General features: G+C 33.3%; 6 non-coding genes across 6 annotated transcripts; all 6 read right to left on the reverse strand.

The window, feature by feature from the left end:
- Positions 1-1,191: 1,191 nt before the first annotated feature.
- On the reverse strand, positions 1,192-1,264 carry TRNAK-UUU (transfer RNA lysine (anticodon UUU)). Its single transcript has one exon. It is a non-coding gene; the product is annotated as a tRNA-Lys (tRNA).
- A 2,292-nt stretch (positions 1,265-3,556) lies between these two features.
- On the reverse strand, positions 3,557-3,629 carry TRNAK-UUU (transfer RNA lysine (anticodon UUU)). Its single transcript has one exon. It is a non-coding gene; the product is annotated as a tRNA-Lys (tRNA).
- A 2,308-nt stretch (positions 3,630-5,937) lies between these two features.
- On the reverse strand, positions 5,938-6,010 carry TRNAK-UUU (transfer RNA lysine (anticodon UUU)). The gene has a single exon. It is a non-coding gene; the product is annotated as a tRNA-Lys (tRNA).
- A 2,300-nt stretch (positions 6,011-8,310) lies between these two features.
- Positions 8,311-8,383, reverse strand: TRNAK-UUU (transfer RNA lysine (anticodon UUU)). The gene has a single exon. It is a non-coding gene; the product is annotated as a tRNA-Lys (tRNA).
- A 2,294-nt stretch (positions 8,384-10,677) lies between these two features.
- TRNAK-UUU (transfer RNA lysine (anticodon UUU)) lies at positions 10,678-10,750 on the reverse strand. Its single transcript has one exon. It is a non-coding gene; the product is annotated as a tRNA-Lys (tRNA).
- Positions 10,751-13,042: 2,292 nt separating this feature from the next.
- TRNAK-UUU (transfer RNA lysine (anticodon UUU)) lies at positions 13,043-13,115 on the reverse strand. Its single transcript has one exon. It is a non-coding gene; the product is annotated as a tRNA-Lys (tRNA).
- Between the last annotated feature and the right edge of the window lie 3,203 nt (positions 13,116-16,318).

Below are 16,318 nucleotides of genomic sequence, written 5' to 3' on the forward strand. Positions count from 1 at the left end.
AACTGTTTTATGCACTATCACAATGACATTTTATATTTGAATACGTAGAAATAGGGATGGCAACAAAATCCACATCCTACTCAGATCCTACGGAGTGGATATGGATCGCAATATTTAAGATCCAGTGGATAATGATATGGGTATGGAACGTGTGGTCGGAATTCAGATCGTACCCTTGGATCCATTTTTATTTCATTTTCTTAAACAAAATGTTAAGTTAAACAAATAGTAAAACTATATGCTTTGTTTTCCTAATGTTTTTTTATAATCAAACCATGACTTTTTTTTATTAAGATTTTTCGGTTTAAAAAAGATACTTTTTTAGTGTTATTGTAATATCATAAGATTTTATTTTTATGTCTTTAGAATTTTAGCTTTATTATTTGTATTTAATAGAGAAAAATAGTATGTTAAGTTGCAATAAAATTCAAAAATTAATATTTTCATATTTTAAAGGAGAGTTTTCTTTTACTATAAAAAAGATAGGATATATCCTAATCCAGCCCAGATCTTGCGGATCCGGATATGGATATGGTAATTTTAGATTTTGTAAATATGGACCGGATACGGATCTTACAGGATCCTATTCAAATCCTATTCAATGCCATCTCTATGTGGAAGAGCTTACGACCATCGATCACTTCAAATTTTTTTATTCTTTTTAATCAAGGGGATATTCTTAACTCAGGAGCTTTCGATCCTAACACAATTACTCAATTAGTTTTAAAGTCCATGAAAATTCAAAGGGTTGATTACTACGTGTAGCAGAGATAGAGCTAATAATAATATGAGCCGGCTCATTGAGCCCTCGGAGTGGGCTCGGTCAAACCGAGCTCGAGCTTGAGCTGGAGCCAAGCTTGGCTAAACACGGGGCGAGCCCGAGCTCAGCAAGGCTCGGCTCGAAAGCTCGTTTAAAATTCTTTTTGTATAATCTTTATATTGTAATATTATTTTTATTTCAAATTATATTTTATTTAAACATTTATATAAGTATATTATAATATAATATTTTTAGTATTTTATAATATTTTTTTGTTTTTTAAAAATATTTATATTTAGTTGGATGAAAGAAGAGAAAGTGAAAATATGTAATGACAAAATGAGATCGTGTATTTCTAATACAAAATAAATAAATAAATTTAGATTCTGAATTAATGTTTCATCACATTAACGTAATATGAAAGCTTTTGACGCCGTCTGTGGGAATCGAACCCACAACCACATGGTTAAATGCCATGCGCTCTACCAGCTGAGCTAAGACGGCTGTTTGATTTAATATTGTGTTTTACTCCAAAGAAGATATTTTATTAAACTTAAGTGTAACACAACATAAATCTTTAGATTATGAGTATCATCTTTCATGATTCTTACCAACTAAGCTAATTGATTTCTTAGAAATTTCATTCATTAAATTCTCCTTTCTCGTTGATTACAAGATAAGAAAAACCTTAATTATATTAAATTGATTTTTAAAGTAGAGAACCAATGTCATTCATATAAGGAACTTTTTACTATTGACGAGAATGAAGAATTTTGTTGTGTGACGAGGCGGAAGTGAATTAAATTGGGATGAGGCTTCTAGCATTGTTATTTGGAAGTGAAATAAAATGGCGTGAGACTTCTAGCATTGTGGTTGTCCTTTAATTGTACAAACTGGGATTTACACTAATTTTATTGTTTGACAAGTGATAGGCGCCACCCGGTGACGCCCAAATTAGGTGCCACCCTCTTACATGCATTCTTAATTGAAGGGGTTCCCATTCACCCCATGTGAGAGGGTGACGCCCAAATTGAGTGCAACCCGGTGGCGCTATTTCATTTTCCAATTTTATTTAGTCTCGATACACTTATTTAGAGAGTCAAAATTTATTTATCATTTTTTAATGCCTTGATGATCAAGAGTAGAGGTGGACAAAAGTGTCGCTCAACTAGCCCGGCCTGATCCACCTCATAGACTGAAAACAAAAATTCACGGCCCATGATGATGGAAAACTACTCGGGCGGCCCCTATCCAACATGTGCATCCCTAGCCAGGTTCATCTTGTGGCCAACCCAACCATACCCGATATCCAGCGCTAGTCAAGTAATCTAATTTTTTTTAGAATATTTCTAACATGAGTTATCAACGACTTTTTTACGTGTTATTTTAATGAGAAACAACAATAATTTAGAAAAAAGTTTCAATAGGTAGACTACACCTTAGTTAACTAAATGAGGAAAATTTCGAAGTTTTATTACACCATATATCGGATAAATAACGAACTGATATAATTAGGGAAAAAGAACTCTTACCACTTGAGCTAACTCTTATTCTCAAGAAAACTTCAAAGCTTTAATATATCATCGAAGTGATAATTATCATAGAATTTAAAACTGTTTTATGCACTATCACAATGACATTTTATATTTGAATACTTGAAAGGAGGGATGGCAACAAAATCCAGATCCTACGGATCGGATATGGATCGCAATATTTAAGATCCAGTGGATAAGTATATGGGTATGGAACATATGGTCGAAATCCAGATCCTACCCTTGGATCCTTTTTTATTTCATTTTCTTAAACAATATGTTAAGTTAAACAAATAGTAAAACTATATGCTTTGTTTTTCTAATGCTTTTTCATAAATCAAACCATGATTTTTTGTAATTAACATTTTTCGCTTAAAAAAAAGATATTTTTTTTTAGTGTTATTGTAATATCATAAGATTTTATTTTTGTGTTTTTAGAATTTTAGCTTTATTATTTGTATTTAATAGAGAAAAATAGTATGTTAAGTTGCAATAAAATCCAAAAATTAATATTTTCATATTTTAAGAGAGAGTTTTCTTTTACTATAAAAAAGATAGGCTATATCCTGATCCAGTCCATATCCTGCGGATCCGGATATGGATATGAAAATTTCAGATTCTGTAAATATGGATCGGATATGGATCTTATAGGATCTTATTCAAATCTTATTCAATGCCATCCCTATGTGGAAGAGCTTAACAACCATCGATCACTTCAAATTTTTTTATTCTTTTTTTATCAAGGGGATATTCTTAACTCAGGAGCTTTTGATCCTAACACAGTTACTCAATTAGTTTTAAACTCCATGAATATTCAAAGGGTTGATTACTACGTGTAGCATAAATAGAGCTGTTAATAATATGAACCGGCTCGTTGAGCCATCGGAGTAGGCTCGGTCAAACTGAGCTCGAGCTTGAGCTGGAGCCGAGCTTGGCTAAACACGAGGCGAGCCCGAGCTCAGCAAGGCTCGGCTCGAAAGCTCGTTTATTATTATTTTTGTATAGTTCTTTATATTGCAATAATATTTTTATTTCAAATTATATGTTATCTAAACACTTATATAAGTATATTATAATATAATATTTTTAGTATTTTATAATCTTATTTTTTAAAAAAAATATTTATATTTAGTTGGATGAAAGATGAGAAAGTGAAAATATGTAATGACAAAATGAGATCGTGTATTTCTAATACAAAATAAATAAATTAATTTAGATTCTGAACTAATGTTTTGTCACATTAACGTAATATGAAAACTTTTGACGCCGTCTGTGGGAATCGAACCCACGACCACATGGTTAAAAGCCATGCGCTCTACCAGCTGAGCTAAGACGGCTGTTTGATTTAATATTGTGTTTTACTCCAAAGAAGATATTTTATTAAACTTAAGTGTAACACAACATAAATCTTTAGATTATGAGTATCATCTTTCATGATTCTTACCAACTAAGCTAATTGATTTCTTAGAAATTTCATTCATTAAATTCTCCTTTCTCGTTGATTACAAGATAAGAAAACCCTTAATTATATTAAATTGATTTTTAAAGTAGAGAACCAATGTCATTCATATAAGGAACTTTTTACTATTGACGAGAATGAAGAATTTTTTTGTGTGACGAGGCAGAAGTGAATTAAATTGGGATGAGGCTTCTAGCATTGTTATTTGGAAGTGAAATAAAATGGCGTGAGACTTCTAGCATTGTTGTTGTCCTTTAATTGTACAAACTGGGATTTACACTAATTTTATTGTTTGACAGTGATAGGGCGCCACCCGGTGACGCCGCCACCCGGTGACGCCCAAATTAGGTGCCACCCTCTTACATGCATTCTTAATTGATGGGGTTCCCACTCACCCCATGTGAGAGGGTGACGCCCAAATTGAGTGCAACCCGGTGGCGCTATTTCATTTTCCAATTTTATTTAGTCTCGATACACTTATTTAGAGAGTCAAAATTTATTTATCATTTTTTAATGCCTTGATGATCAAGAGTAGATGTGGACAAAAGTGTCGCTCAACTAGCCCGGCCTGATCCACCTCATAGACTGAAAAAAAAAATTCACGGCCCATGATGATGGAAAACTACTCGGGCGGCCCCTATCCAACATGTGCATCCCTAGCCAGGTTCATCTTGTGGCCAACCCAACCATACCCGATATCCAGCGCTAGTCAAGTAATCTAATTTTTTTTTAGAATAGTTCTAACATGAGTTATCAACGACTTTTTTACGTGTTATTTTAATGAGAAACAACAATAATTTAGAAAAAAGTTTCAATAGGTAGACTACACCTTAGTTAACTAAATGAGGAAAATTTCGAAGTTTTATTACACCATATATCGGATAAATAACGAACTGATATAATTAGGGAAAAAGAACTCTTACCACTTGAGCTAACTCTTATTCTCAAGAAAACTTCAAAGCTTTAATATATCATCGAAGTGATAATTATCATAGAATTTAAAACTGTTTTATGCACAATCACAATGACATTTTATATTTGAATACTTGAAAGTAGGGATGGCAACAAAATCCAGATCCTACGGATCGGATATGGATCGCAATATTTAAGAACCAGTGGATAAGTATATGGGTATGGAACATATGATCGAAATCCAGATCCTACCCTTGGATCCTTTTTTATTTCATTTTCTTAAACAATATGTTAAGTTAAACAAATAGTAAAACTATATGCTTTGTTTTTCTAATGCTTTTTCATAAATCAAACCATGATTTTTTGTAATTAACATTTTTCGCTTAAAAAAAAGATATTTTTTTAGTGTTATTGTAATATCATAAGATTTTAATTTTATGTTTTTAGAATTTTAGCTTTATTATTTGTATTTAATAGAGAAAAATAGTATGTTAAGTTGCAATAAAATCCAAAAATTAATATTTTCATATTTTAAGAGAGAGTTTTCTTTTACTATAAAAAAGATAGGCTTTATCCTGATCCAGTCCAGATCCTGCGGATCCGGATATGGATATGAAAATTTCAGATTCTGTAAATATGGATCGGATATGGATCTTATAGGATCTTATTCAAATCTTATTCAATGCCATCCCTATGTGGAAGAGCTTAACAACCATCGATCACTTCAAATTTTTTTATTCTTTTTTAATCAAGGGGATATTCTTAACTCAGGAGCTTTCGATCCTAACACAGTTACTCAATTAGTTTTAAAGTCCATGAAAATTCAAAGGGTTGATTACTACGTGTAGCATAGATAGAGCTGTTAATAATATGAGCCGGCTCATTGAGCCCTCGGAGTGGGCTCGGTCAAACCGAGCTCGAGCTTGAGCTGGAGCCAAGCTTGGCTAAACACGGGGCGAGCCCGAGCTCAGCAAGGCTCGGCTCGAAAGCTCGTTTAAAATTCTTTTTGTATAATCTTTATATTGTAATATTATTTTTATTTCAAATTATATTTTATTTAAACATTTATATAAGTATATTATAATAAAATATTTTTAGTATTTTATAATCTTTTTTTGTTTTTTAAAAATATTTATATTTAGTTGGATGAAAGATGAGAAAGTGAAAATATGTAATGACAAAATGAGATCGTGTATTTCTAATACAAAATAAATAAATTAATTTAGATTCTAAATTAATGTTTCATCACATTAACGTAATATGAAAGCTTTTGACGCCGTCTGTGGGAATCGAACCCACGACCACATGGTTAAAAGCCATGCGCTCTACCAGCAGAGCTAAGACGGCTGTTTGATTTAATATTGTGTTTTACTCCAAAGAAGATATTTTATTAAACTTAAGTGTAACATAACATAAATCTTTAGATTATGAGTATCATCTTTCACCATTCTTAACAACTCAGCTAATTGATTTCTTAGAAATTTCATTCATTAAATTCTCCTTTTTCGTTGATTACAAGATAAGAAAAACCTTAATTATATTAAATTGATTTTTAAAGTAGAGAACTAATGTCATTCATATAAGGAACTTTTTACTATTGACGAGAAAGAAGAATTTTGTTGTGTGACGAGGCGGAAGTGAAATAAAAAGGGATGAGGCTTCTAGCATTGTTATTTGGAAGTGAAATAAAATGGCGTGAGACTTCTAGCATTGTTGTTGTCCTTTAATTGTACAAAATGGGATTTACACTAATTTTATTGTTTGACAGTGATAGGGCGCCACCCGGTGACGCCCAAATTAGGTGCCACCCTCTTACATGCATTCTTAATTGAAGGGGTTCCCACTCACCCCATGTGAGAGGGTGACGCCCAAATTGAGTGCAACCCGGTGGCGCTATTTCATTTTCCAATTTTATTTAGTCTCGATACACTTATTTAGAGAGTCAAAATTTATTTATCATTTTTTAATGCCTTGATGATCAAGAGTAGAGGTGGACAAAAGTGTCGCTCAACTAGCCCGGCCGATCCACCTCATAGACCTGAAAAAAAAAATTCACGGCCCATTATGATGGAAAACTACTCGGGCGGCCCCTATCCAACATGTGCATCCCTAGCCAGGTTCATCTTGTGGCCAACCCAACCATACCCGATATCCAGCGCTAGTTAAGTAATCTAATGTTTTTTTTAGAATAGTGCTAACATGAGTTATCAACGACTTTTTTACGTGTTATTTTAATGAGAAACAACAATAATTTAGAAAAAAGTTTCAATAGGTAGACTACACTTTAGTTAACTAAATGAGGAAAATTTCGAAGTTTTTTTACACCATATAACGGATAAATAACGAACTGATATAATTAGGGAAAAAGAACTCTTACCACTTGAGCTAACTCTTATTCTCAAGAAAACTTCAAAGCTTTAATATATCATCGAAGTGATAATTATCATAGAATTTAAAACGGTTTTATGCACTATCAGAATGACATTTTATATTTGAATACGTAGAAATAGGGATGGCAACAAAATCCACATCCTACTCAGATCCTACGGAGTGGATATGGATCGCAATATTTAAGATCCAGTGGATAATGATATGGGTATGGAACGTGTGGTCGGAATTCAGATCGTACCCTTGGATCCGTTTTTATTTCATTTTCTTAAACAAAATGTTAAGTTAAACAAATAGTAAAACTATATGCTTTGTTTTCCTAATTTTTTTTATAATCAATCCATGACTTTTTTTTATTAAGATTTTTCGGTTTAAAAAAGATACTTTTTTAGTGTTATTGTAATATCATAAGATTTTATTTTTATGTCTTTAGAATTTTAGCTTTATTATTTGTATTTTATAGAGAAAAATAGTATGTTAAGTTGCAATAAAAATAAAAAATTAATATTTTCATATTTTAAGGGAGAGTTTTCTTTTACTATAAAAAAGATAGGATATATCCTGATCCAGCCCAGATCTTGCGGATCCGGATATGGATATGGTAATTTTAGATTTTGTAAATATGGACCGGATATGGATCTTACAGGATCCTATTCAAATCCTATTCAATGCCATCCCTATGTGGAAGAGCTTAACGACCATCGATCACTTCAAATTTTTTTATTCTTTTTAATCAAGGGGATATTCTTAACTCAGGAGCTTTCGATCCTAACACAATTACTCAATTAGTTTTAAAGTCCATGAAAATTCAAAGGGTTGATTACTACGTGTAGCAGAGATAGAGCTGTTAATAATATGAGCCGGCTCATTGAGCCCTCGGAGTGGGCTCGGTCAAACCGAGCTCGAGCTTGAGCTGGAGCCAAGCTTGGCTAAACACGGGGCGAGCCCGAGCTCAGCAAGGCTCGGCTCGAAAGCTCGTTTAAAATTCTTTTTGTATAATCTTTATATTGTAATATTATTTTTATTTCAAATTATATTTTATTTAAACATTTATATAAATATATTATAATATAATATTTTTAGTATTTTATAATATTTTTTTGTTTTTTAAAAATATTTATATTTAGTTGGATGAAAGAAGAGAAAGTGAAAATATGTAATGACAAAATGAGATCGTGTATTTCTAATACAAAATAAATAAATAAATTTAGATTCTGAATTAATGTTTCATCACATTAACGTAATATGAAAGCTTTTGACGCCGTCTGTGGGAATCGAACCCACGACCACATGGTTAAAAGCCATGCGCTCTACCAGCTGAGCTAAGACGGCTGTTTGATTTAATATTGTGTTTTACTCCAAAGAAGATATTTTATTAAACTTAAGTGTAACACAACATAAATCTTTAGATTATGAGTATCATCTTTCATGATTCTTACCAACTAAGCTAATTGATTTCTTAGAAATTTCATTCATTAAATTCTCCTTTCTCGTTGATTACAAGATAAGAAAAACCTTAATTATATTAAATTGATTTTTAAAGTAGAGAACCAATGTCATTCATATAAGGAACTTTTTACTATTGACGAGAATGAAGAATTTTGTTGTGTGACGAGGCGGAAGTGAATTAAATTGGGATGAGGCTTCTAGCATTGTTATTTGGAAGTGAAATAAAATGGCGTGAGACTTCTAGCATTGTGGTTGTCCTTTAATTGTACAAACTGGGATTTACACTAATTTTATTGTTTGACAGTGATAGGGCGCCACCCGGTGACGCCCAAATTAGGTGCCACCCTCTTACATGCATTCTTAATTGAAGGGGTTCCCATTCACCCCATGTGAGAGGGTGACGCCCAAATTGAGTGCAACCCGGTGGCGCTATTTCATTTTCCAATTTTATTTAGTCTCGATACACTTATTTAGAGAGTCAAAATTTATTTATCATTTTTTAATGCCTTGATGATCAAGAGTAGAGGTGGACAAAAGTGTCGCTCAACTAGCCCGGCCTGATCCACCTCATAGACTGAAAAAAAAAATTCACGGCCCATGATGATGAAAAACTACTCGGGCGGCCCCTATCCAACATGTGCATCCCTAGCCAGGTTCATCTTGTGGCCAACCCAACCATACCCGATATCCAGCGCTAGTCAAGTAATCTAATTTTTTTTTAGAATATTTCTAACATGAGTTATCAACGAATTTTTTACGTGTTATTTTAATGAGAAACAACAATAATTTAGAAAAAAGTTTCAATAGGTAGACTACACCTTAGTTAACTAAATGAGGAAAATTTCGAAGTTTTATTACACCATATATCGGATAAATAACGAACTGATATAATTAGGGAAAAAGAACTCTTACCACTTGAGCTAACTCTTATTCTCAAGAAAACTTCAAAGCTTTAATATATCATCGAAGTGATAATTATCATAGAATTTAAAACTGTTTTATGCACTATCACAATGACATTTTATATTTGAATACTTGAAAGTAGGGATGGCAACAAAATCCAGATCCTACGGATCGGATATGGATCGCAATATTTAAGATCCAGTGGATAAGTATATGGGTATGGAACATATGGTCGAAATCCAGATCCTACCCTTGGATCCTTTTTTATTTCATTTTCTTAAACAATATGTTAAGTTAAACAAATAGTAAAACTATATGCTTTGTTTTTCTAATGCTTTTTCATAAATCAAACCATGATTTTTTGTAATTAACATTTTTCGCTTAAAAAAAAGATATTTTTTTTTAGTGTTATTGTAATATCATAAGATTTTATTTTTGTGTTTTTAGAATTTTAGCTTTATTATTTGTATTTAATAGAGAAAAATAGTATGTTAAGTTGCAATAAAATCCAAAAATTAATATTTTCATATTTTAAGAGAGAGTTTTCTTTTACTATAAAAAAGATAGGCTATATCCTGATCCAGTCCAGATCCTGCGGATCCGGATATGGATATGAAAATTTCAGATTCTGTAAATATGGATCGGATATGGATCTTATAGGATCTTATTCAAATCTTATTCAATGCCATCTTTATGTGGAAGAGCTTAACAGCCATCGATCACTTCAAATTTTTTTATTCTTTTTTAATCAAGGGGATATTCTTAACTCAGGAGCTTTTGATCCTAACACAGTTACTCAATTAGTTTTAAACTCCATGAATATTCAAAGGGTTGATTACTACGTGTAGCATAGATAGAGCTGTTAATAATATGAACCGGCTCGTTGAGCCATCGGAGTAGGCTCGGTCAAACTGAGCTCGAGCTTGAGCTGGAGCCGAGCTTGGCTAAACACGAGGCGAGCCCGAGCTCAGCAAGGCTCGGCTCGAAAGCTCGTTTATTATTATTTTTGTATAGTTCTTTATATTGCAATATTATTTTTATTTCAAATTATATGTTATCTAAACACTTATATAAGTATATTATAATATAATATTTTTAGTATTTTATAATCTTATTTTTTTAAAAAAAATATTTATATTTAGTTGGATGAAAGATGAGAAAGTGAAAATATGTAATGACAAAATGAGATCGTGTATTTCTAATACAAAATAAATAAATTAATTTAGATTCTGAACTAATGTTTCGCCACATTAACGTAATATGAAAACTTTTGACGTCGTCTGTGGGAATCGAACCCACGACCACATGGTTAAAAGCCATGCGCTCTACCAGCTGAGCTGAGACGGCTGTTTGATTTAATATTGTGTTTTACTCCAAAGAAGATATTTTATTAAACTTAAGTGTAACACAACATAAATCTTTAGATTATGAGTATCATCTTTCATGATTCTTACCAACTAAGCTAATTGATTTCTTAGAAATTTCATTCATTAAATTCTCCTTTCTCGTTGATTACAAGATAAGAAAAACCTTAATTATATTAAATTGATTTTTAAAGTAGAGAACCAATGTCATTCATATAAGGAACTTTTTACTATTGACGAGAATGAAGAATTTTGTTGTGTGACGAGGCGGAAGTGAATTAAATTGGGATGAGGCTTCTAGCATTGTTATTTGGAAGTGAAATAAAATGGCGTGAGACTTCTAGCATTGTGGTTGTCCTTTAATTGTACAAACTGGGATTTACACTAATTTTATTGTTTGACAGTGATAGGGCGCCACCCGGTGACGCCCAAATTAGGTGCCACCCTCTTACATGCATTCTTAATTGATGGGGTTCCCACTCACCCCATGTGAGAGGGTGACGCCCAAATTGAGTGCAACCCGGTGGCGCTATTTCATTTTCCAATTTTATTTAGTCTCGATACACTTATTTAGAGAGTCAAAATTTATTTATCATTTTTTAATGCCTTGATGATCAAGAGTAGATGTGGACAAAAGTGTCGCTCAACTAGCCCGGCCTGATCCACCTCATAGACTGAAAAAAAAAATTCACGGCCCATGATGATGGAAAACTACTCGGGCGGCACCTATCCAACATGTGCATCCCTAGCCAGGTTCATCTTGTGGCCAACCCAACCATACCCGATATCCAGCGCTAGTCAAGTAATCTAATTTTTTTTTAGAATAGTTCTAACATGAGTTATCAACGACTTTTTTACGTGTTATTTTAATGAGAAACAACAATAATTTAGAAAAAAGTTTCAATAGGTAGACTACACCTTAGTTAACTAAATGAGGAAAATTTCGAAGTTTTATTACACCATATATCGGATAAATAACGAACTGATATAATTAGGGAAAAAGAACTCTTACCACTTGAGCTAACTCTTATTCTCAAGAAAACTTCAAAGCTTTAATATATCATCGAAGTGATAATTATCATAGAATTTAAAACTGTTTTATGCACTATCACAATGACATTTTATATTTGAATACTTGAAAGTAGGGATGGCAACAAAATCCAGATCCTACGGATCGGATATGGATCGCAATATTTAAGAACCAGTGGATAAGTATATGGGTATGGAACATATGGTCGAAATCCAGATCCTACCCTTGGATCCTTTTTTATTTCATTTTCTTAAACAATATGTTAAGTTAAACAAATAGTAAAACTATATGCTTTGTTTTTCTAATGCTTTTTCATAAATCAAACCATGATTTTTTGTAATTAACATTTTTCGCTTAAAAAAAAGATATTTTTTTAGTGTTATTGTAATATCATAAGATTTTATTTTTATGTTTTTAGAATTTTAGCTTTATTATTTGTATTTAATAGAGAAAAATAGTATGTTAAGTTGCAATAAAATCCAAAAATTAATATTTTCATATTTTAAGAGAGAGTTTTCTTTTACTATAAAAAAGATAGGCTATATCCTGATCCAGTCCAGATCCTGCGGATCCGGATATGGATATGAAAATTTCAGATTCTGTAAATATGGATCGGATATGGATCTTATAGGATCTTATTCAAATCTTATTCAATGCCATCCCTATGTGGAAGAGCTTAACAACCATCGATCACTTCAAATTTTTTTATTCTTTTTTAATCAAGGGGATATTCTTAACTCAGGAGCTTTCGATCCTAACACAGTTACTCAATTAGTTTTAAAGTCCATGAAAATTCAAAGGGTTGATTACTACGTGTAGCATAGATAGAGCTGTTAATAATATGAACCGGCTCGTTGAGCCATCGGAGTAGGCTCGGTCAAACCGAGCTCGAGCTTGAGCTGGAGCCGAGCTTGGCTAAACACGAGGCGAGCCCGAGCTCAGCAAGGCTCGGCTCGAAAGCTCGTTTATTATTATTTTTGTATAGTTCTTTATATTGCAATATTATTTTTATTTCAAATTATATGTTATTTAAACATTTATATAAGTATATTATAATATAATATTTTTAGTATTTTATAATCTTATTTTTTAAAAAAAAATATTTATATTTAGTTGGATGAAAGATGAGAAAGTGAAAATATGTAATGACAAAATGAGATCGTGTATTTCTAATACAAAATAAATAAATTAATTTAGATTCTGAACTAATGTTTCATCACATTAACGTAATATGAAAGCTTTTGACGCCGTCTGTGGGAATCGAACCCACGACCACATGGTTAAAATCCATGCGCTCTACCACCTGAGCTAAGACGGCTGTTTGATTTAATATTGTGTTTTACTCCAAAAAAGATATTATATTAAACTTAAGTGTAACACAACATAAATCTCTAGATTTTGAGTATCATCTTTCATGATTCTTACCAACTAAGCTAATTGATTTCTTACAATTTTCATTCATTAAATTCTCCTTTCTCGTTTATTACAAAATAACAAAAACCTTAATTATATTAAATTGATTTTTAAAGTACAGAACCAATGTCATTCATGTAACAACCCGGATTATAAAACAAGAGAAAAACTTATACGAAGAGAATATCAGAGTACGATACTGATAAAAGGGTCAAGGTGGCGGAAACACCTGACCAATCCGGTTCGCTACTAAATCCAAAACAACTAATACATTATTCGAAGGTTCTTTAAACATAAGACAAACTCCTAATTTATTATTAAGCTCGCTTCGCACATTCCCCAAGCAAGCATCATCTAAACAGCAACAAGCGTTCAACCTGAACAACCTGAGAAGGGGGTCGACAATTAAGTCGGGAATAACTAGATGCTCTTCCAGTCATGTTTACAACAATTGAATATAACTAACAATTATTAACAATTGAAATGCAAAACTAGTAAACATGTGAGACCATCTATACTCATGAAATCTTGACAACAACTCACTACCAAATCAATGGCATAAAAAGATAAGTATTCGAAATGTTTACTCCAAATCAGATAACATGTGACGACGCATAACACAAACCACATTATGACATCATGCACATCATAGAACCACTGTGACCATGTAGCATGTGACCAACCAACAACCTACTAGAGCGTATAACAACCGCCTCTAGTCACAAGCACGGTGTATAAAATGAACGTCGTTAGAGCGTATAACAGCTGCCTCTATCTGTCAGAGCGTATAACAACTGCCTCTGAACCGACGGAGCGTATAACAACTGCCTCCATCGGTGTGGACCGTATAACAACTGCATCCAAGGTACTATGTATAACGTATAACCACTGTCTATATGTCTAAGACCTGGCCAGACTCTCGGTGCAATAACTGTACACCGAACGACACTCGGGGAATAGAGCGTATAACAACTGCCTCCATTACCCCCCCCCCCCGGACCATAGACCATACACCAGACCCCGAAGGGTTGCATTAGTTCATTCCGTTCGGTATGTAACTGATACCTCACGTCATCTATACAACCAGCCAACAAACAATGCACAGTATAACTGACCATACATACATATGAATAACATCACTATCAAATCATAGGATAATATAACTGACTATCCTACAATCATATGAACAAGAGTAATAAACGATATATGCAAACAAAACGTTATATAATGAAACCAAATGCCACATAATAAGTGAAACAAGTATCAACCATTCAATGTTATAGTACTTCTGTTATAATTTTAACATTAACCATTCAATTTTATAGTAACCCTAACCATAACATGAACTCGGGATGCGAGGTTATAGTAACCTCGACTATAACTTCAACATATATGACTTGAAGTTATACTTACCTCCACTATAACCTTGACACAAAACTCAAAGTTATACTAGTTCCAACCATAACCTTGAGCCATAAATCTCAGGGTACGTTAGTTCCAGCTATAACCTTAATTCGTACTTCAATGTTATAGTAGCTTCGGCTACAACCTTGAATCATATTTCCAAGGTTATGCCTCAAACAGCTATAACTAGAGTAACAACCCAAAGTTGTACTAACTTCAGCTATAACACATGAATCATCATCAAGGTTATACTAGCTTTCGCTATAACTTTGCAGAGCACTCTTGGCCGAATATCATGCCGCCACTAGGGTTTATTCGTAAGCCCTAATTGCGCTCATGACACCCATAATTTAATGCATAAGCAACATATGATATATAATTAATGCATAAGAACATATACAAACATGCGAAACATATTTAATCATGATAACAAATAATCAAACATGTACCAATCATGCAAAACAATCATTAAATCATATTAATTACATCAATTGCCATAAACACAATTAAAAGAGAAACACCTAGTTACCTTATTAAGCAATTAAACCCTAGAGATCGTCTTCAACGATATAAACGTCTTCTCCAGGAGCAACTTCCACGCCTTCATAAAATCATCCACGTGCCAAAGATAACGAATCTAATAAATATATATATATATATATATATATATATATATATATAAACTATAAAAACTATAAAACTATGCGAAAACATAAAACTTACGAAGAAGATAGATAAATCCAAGAAGTAGGATCAATCTAAGCACGAAAGATGATGAAGGAGGAGGAAAGAGGCACACGAAAACCCTAAAAGAGGGGTAGGGCGTGCGGCACCAAGAGAGAGAGAAGAAGGAAGAGATTAGGTTTAGGGTTTTGAGAATTATGAGGAAATAAAAGCAAGGGTTTGGTTTCCCCTCATATATATAGAGAAGCTCATGGGTTTATTCTAGGTTTAGGCCCAAAACTCACCCACCTACACCAAGAAACACGTGAGACCCAAGGAAGGAGCGGGTCTTCACCGTTTTCGAGCCCAACGAGCCCAAAAGACAAGAGATGGATATTTTCCCGGAAAATAAAATATGAAATATGGGAAACGAAAATTAAAGAATTATATTATGGAAATTAGGGATGTTACAATCCAACCCCCTAAAAAGAAGTTTCGTCCTCAAAACTTTATAAGAGAACTACCTCACTCGAAAAGATGTGGATGCTTCTCTTGCATAGACACTTCGGTTTCCCAAGTCTCTTGCTCAAAGTTCTGACTCCTCCACAGAACCCGAACCAAAGGTACAACCTTATTCCTTAACCTCTTCTCCTGACGTTCCAAAATGCGAACAAGACGTTCCTCATAAGTCAGGTTAGGTTCAACCTCGATAACATCAGCCTGTAGAACATGAGAAGGATCACTGCGATAACGACGCAACTGCGACACATGGAACACATCGTGAACCTTCGACAGATTCAGAGGTAAAGCCAACCTATAGGCTACCTCTCCAACTCTCTTTAGCACCTCATACGGTCCAATGTACTTAGGACTAAGCTTGCCCTTAAGACCAAATCTCTTAACACCTTTCATCGGCGAAACCTTAAGAAAAACCTTATCGCCAACGTCAAACTCAATCGGCCTACGCCGCAAGTCTGCATACGTCTTCTGTCGATCCTGGGCTGTCTTAAGCTTCTCGCGGATCATCCTCACTTACTCAAT

Source organism: Silene latifolia, chromosome 1, assembly GCF_048544455.1.
Source record: "Silene latifolia isolate original U9 population chromosome 1, ASM4854445v1, whole genome shotgun sequence".
In the NCBI taxonomy this organism is placed as follows: domain Eukaryota; kingdom Viridiplantae; phylum Streptophyta; class Magnoliopsida; order Caryophyllales; family Caryophyllaceae; genus Silene; species Silene latifolia.